Here is a 5485-nt window from a genome sequence, read left to right on the forward strand (position 1 = left end):
TCCTTCATTATTTTTGTATAAGGGTCTTCTCCTGATATGAGCAGTACTGAGGCATAGATTTCAGAGAGACTTTGAAGGCGAGTTCAGAAGACACTTGATGGTTTATTTATTTGTGTTACGGATGTTGTTACTGTTTTAGCAGTTCATTTTTTGTATAGGCTTGTTTAAGCCCTTCCTTGTATGTTGTAACAATTTTTCATATTAATAAAAGTTATTGTTACTCTATTTCGTGTGTCTTGTCTATATATTCTAACAAATGTGAAAGCGCTGCTCGGCATAATAGTATAGCATTTGAATCAATAATAACTAGGGCCAAAATAATCGTTCATAAAAAGATGCCACGATAACTTTAACAAGATTATTATTCAACATAACAATCCGACCAGTGAGGAGTGAGACTTATCTTAAAATTAGCCGTGATGGGCATTAAATGCTCGATAAGGTGTAAGAAGTAGTTATCCGAGGACATGTTACCCACCGGATGAATGGCCTCCTTAGGTTGGCGATCATTAGGTTGTTCTGCCATCTCTATGATACGCGAGCCTTAACCTTTTCCAGTATTTAAGCCGAGAAATTTCTTCATTCGGGCAGTTGATTTCCCAAGCAGCCTGAGTCCGAGGACTTTGCAAAACCTGGGTTTTGTTCAGGACTTATGCGTTTTATCTTATGTACTTGATTTTTCCCTTTAGGCTTGAGTCCGAGACTTGTGTCTTTATCGGTACTTGGTTTTCCCTTTTAGCTTGAGTCCGAGGACCATGCAAGCCTTAGGTTCTGTCCGAGACCAATGTCTGCATCAGTACTTGGTCCTCCCTTTTAGCTTGAGTCCGAGGACCATGCAAGCCTTAGGTTCTGTCCGAGACCAATGTCTGCATCAGTACTTGGTTTTCCCTTTTAGCTTGAGTCCGAGAACCATGCAAGCCTTAGGTTCTGTCCGAGACCAATGTCTGCATTAGTACTTGGTTTTCCCTTTTAGCCTGAGTCCGAGGATCATGCAAGCCTTAGGTTCTGTCCAAGACTTTGAGTTCAGATTTTCCCTTTCATTGAGCATTTCCCGAGGTGCCAAACAGGGTGTCCCTGGGCCTTCACGCAAAGCGGGCCTGGGTCGCGAATTCAATGAACCCGCGGATTAAGAGATATTTCTGCAACCTCTGGCCATGCAGTACTTCTCTGACGCCCCAAAGATCGAGGCGCGCCTTTACGAGGCTCCTTGAGTCTCTTGGCTGCAGTTGACGTTGGAAGTTGAGCCAAGACCACTTTGTCTGTAGTGCTCCTTGGGACGCCGCGTGAGTTGACTGCCACTATCTTGTCTTTTCAAATAAATAGGAGGGAGAGAAGGTTGCTTTATATATACACCCATCCTTTTAGTTTTCTCTCACATCACGCTTCCCATATCCGGAGTTCTCCTTTCTTGGCAGAACATGTTGAAAGCGAGGGTTGGGAAGAAAGAACTTCCTCCGCCGCAGAAGCGCCGTGTCTTCATGAGGCTTATAACAGTAAGGTATGGGCACAGGAAGCACAAGTTCAGGAGAGTACTCCATCTCCACCGAGGGGGAAAGGAATCTTCCCCTCTTTTAGTCAAAATCCGAAGCAGGTTCTGTCCATGCCAGAGTTTTGGTGTGGCAGAAGAAAGATTTTCCTCCATCAGCGTCTCTGCTTTGCGGCAGACGTATGTTTAGAGAAAGCCCCACCACCTCCAACTCCCTGCACCTTTTCTTCAACGGTGTCAGGTTCAAGTTGGGTCTCTTTGGCTGCCTGAGTTATGGGCAGGTAAGGGTGCGGGGGAAGAATAAGGTCTCGGAGCTGTAGCCAACCTTTCCTCCGACATACCTCCTCGGCTTTCTCCAGCTTTCTTGTATTTTTCTTTTTCTTACTTATGTAGTAAGCTTTGACGTAGGCTGATTCCAGCTTTTCATTTGTACACTGTACTATTTCTTCATCGTAATAAAAATGGAAATTGATTTACATGTTTTAAGCGTTGATCTAATGGGCAACACAACTTTGTGAACGAATGTGCTCTATGTATGTGTTGCTTTGAGAATATTTGTGATAAAGCTACTTTGAAGCATAATCTAATCAACTCTCATCTGTCAGCACTATCAGGCATTATATCGATAACTTGTAATAAATCAGACTTAAGAAACTAACCGGGATATCAGTTGGATATTCTGTGATAAGCGCGTGAATATCGTTCAAGGCTGATGATTTATAAATATTCCATCCGAGCAATCGACTGGGAGTTAGGGAACTCCGATGGCGCTTTTGTGTACTTGGTTTCCCCATAGGCTTGAGTCCGAGGACCATGCAATGCCTTGGTTCTGTCCAAAATTTTTTGTTTTTCTTTTTAAGTAGTTGGTTTCCCCAGAGGCTTGGGTCCGAGGACCATGCAAGGCCTTGGTTCTGTCCAAAACTTGTATGCTTCTTTTTAAGTAGTTGGTTTCCCCAGAGGCTTGGGTCCGAGAACCATGCAAGGCCTTGGTTCTGTCCAAAACTTGTATGCTTCTTTTTAAGTAGTTGGTTTCCCCAGAGGCTTGGGTCCGAGGACCATGCAAGGCCTTGGTTCTGTCCAAAACTTGTATGCTTCTTTTTAAGTAGTTGGTTTCCCCAGAGGCTTGGGTCTGAGGACCATGCAAGGCCTTGGTTCTGTCCAAAACTTGTTTGTATTTGGTTTCCCCACAGGCTTGGGTCCGAGGACCATGCAAGGCCTTGGTTCTGTCCAAAACTTGTATGCTTCTTTTTAAGTAGTTGGTTTCCCCAGAGGCTTGGGTCTGAGGACCATGCAAGGCCTTGGTTCTGTCCAAAACTTGTTTGTATTTGGTTTCCCCACAGGCTTGGGTCTGAGGACCATGCAAGGCCTTGGTTCTGTCCAAAACTTGTTGGTATTTGGTTTCCCCACAGGCTTGGGTCTGAGAACCATGCAAGGCCTTGGTTCTGTCCAAAACTTGTTGGTATTTGGTTTCCCCAGAGGCTTGGGTCCGAGGACCATGCAAGGCCTTGGTTCTGTCCAAAACTTGTATGCTTCTTTTTAAGTAGTTGGTTTCCCCAGAGGCTTGGGTCCGAGAACCATGCAAGGCCTTGGTTCTGTCCAAAACTTGTATGCTTCTTTTTAAGTAGTTGGTTTCCCCAGAGGCTTGGGTCCGAGGACCATGCAAGGCCTTGGTTCTGTCCAAAACTTGTATGCTTCTTTTTAAGTAGTTGGTTTCCCCAGAGGCTTGGGTCCGAGGACCATGCAAGGCCTTGGTTCTGTCCAAAACTTGTATGCTTCTTTTTAAGTAGTTGGTTTCCCTAGAGGCTTGGGTCCGAGGACCATGCAAGGCCTTGGTTCTGTCCAAAACTTGTTTGTATTTGGTTTCCCCACAGGCTTGGGTCTGAGGACCATGCAAGGCCTTGGTTCTGTCCAAAACTTGTTGGTATTTGGTTTCCCCACAGGCTTGGGTCCGAGGACCATGCAAGGCCTTGGTTCTGTCCAAAACTTGTTGGTATTTGGTTTCCCCACAGGCTTGGGTCTGAGGACCATGCAAGGCTTTGGTTCTGTCCAAAACTTGTTGGTATTTGGTTTCCCCACAGGCTTGGGTCTGAGGACCATGCAAGGCCTTGGTTCTGTCCAAAACTTGTTGGAGATCAGCCACTAGACCATGGCGGGGGGATTTGGCCTGAAGCCGGAAGCCCCTAGAGCTGCCCGCGCTGTTGACACTGCAGGGCGTAGCCCCTAGCAAAAATTCGGGTCGGAGCAACGACTGCATGTCGCCGGAGATGGAGGGAATCCCACAAACCTCAGCTGGCTAGAGAGTTGACTCAAACACCTCCTGCGCCAACGCGCAAGCCTTCCCACAGACGGCGCCAATTGTAAGGACACAAAATCTTTAACGGCCCAACATCGATGTTGGGCTCGCACACGGAAAGTCCCTCACAATAATATTTGTAGAGAGTGGGCTTGAAAGGCCAGCGTTGGATCACAGGGTGACATTTTGGGCCGGACTATAGATGAACCAATATGAGAAAGAGCTTTGGGCTGGATATTCAGGCCCTTCAATCTTGTATCTAGGAGGATTTGGCTCCTCGGATCATGTCCGAGGAACGATGGTGCTGTCCCCGGTTACCCGTCGGAGGGTTTTTATGTGGTGTCCGGCATATATTATCCAGGCATTCTCTTTCATCAAGTCTTTCTCCAGAAGCTAGATGGGAGCCCCCCCCCTTTGGTCACATAACATTCTCTTTTATACTAGCCTACGTTTGTTGTCCTTCGTCCACGTGTAGGGTCGATCTTTCTAGGACAGATATCTGTCCCATCAGTCTAATCCCAAAAATTGCTGGAAATGATCCATAAAGCCTAAGATCCCGGCTCTGTTAGGGGCAGTGTCATGTCAGGGAAGGGTATTAAAGACAACTTCCCCAGGATATTTTTTGATCTTTCCAACTTACTCGTATTCCATTTCTATCCATGAGGTTTTGGACCTGCCGAGGACGAAACCGTCCTCGGCTATGTCTTCGGGCTATTTTTATGTTTCCTAGTTTCGAGCTTGGGCCCTGGCCTCCTTCAGTTTAAGACCGGTGGGCTTCCCATAAGCGTGTGGGCCGGACCCATAAATTATTGGACCCCACAGTTTTCTTATCAAATATTTGTCTATAATTTTAGCAAAAGAATAAATAATAAACTATAAATCCATTTGAAATATTAATAAAATTATTAATTATTGTTGTTTAGTTTTTCATTAATTTATTTGTCTTTTATAAACTATAATTTGTTATATTATTGTTTCATTAATTATAAAATTATTAATTGTTGTTTAGCCAAACATAATTTAATTTGTTTGTCTTTTATAATGTATTGGTTAATTCAATTATTAATTATTGTTTATTAGTTGCTTCCCACAATTAATTATTGGTTAATTAAATTGTTGTTTAAACTTATGTATTAATTAAATTAATACTTATTTAATATTTTTATATTATAATATATTTCATTTAAAATCCATTTTTGGTGAATTTCTTGCTCATTTGTGATATTTTCATCTAAATTTTGTGTTATATTTTGTTTATTACTAATAACGAATTTATCCATTGATCTTTGTTGAGACTCAATTAGTTTTTTTTTTTTTTTAAGTTTTTCATATTCAGATGCATATTTTCTAGTAAATATTTTTAATCAAACAATATATTTACAAAGACTAAAAAAAAAAAAAAAAACTTTCAAGTATAGAGCAAATGAGAAATAAAACCTTATTTATATAAAAAGTATTATTATAATTTCACCGAACAATAAAATTTTTTTAGCAATCTCAACCTGCATAGATAAAAATTTATTCATTATATTCCCAATAACTAATATATATATATATATATATATAAACACAAGATTAAAACAAAAAAATAAAAAATAAACACAATACTGTACAAGCCCAGGGCCCTAGCCCAGCCAAGAGGATGCCTGCCAAGATGGCACCCACAAAAAAAATAAAAAAACAAATCCAATTGCACCAATAACACA

This window comes from Quercus robur, chromosome 6, assembly GCF_932294415.1.
Source record: "Quercus robur chromosome 6, dhQueRobu3.1, whole genome shotgun sequence".
NCBI classification, from domain to species: Eukaryota; Viridiplantae; Streptophyta; class Magnoliopsida; order Fagales; family Fagaceae; genus Quercus; species Quercus robur.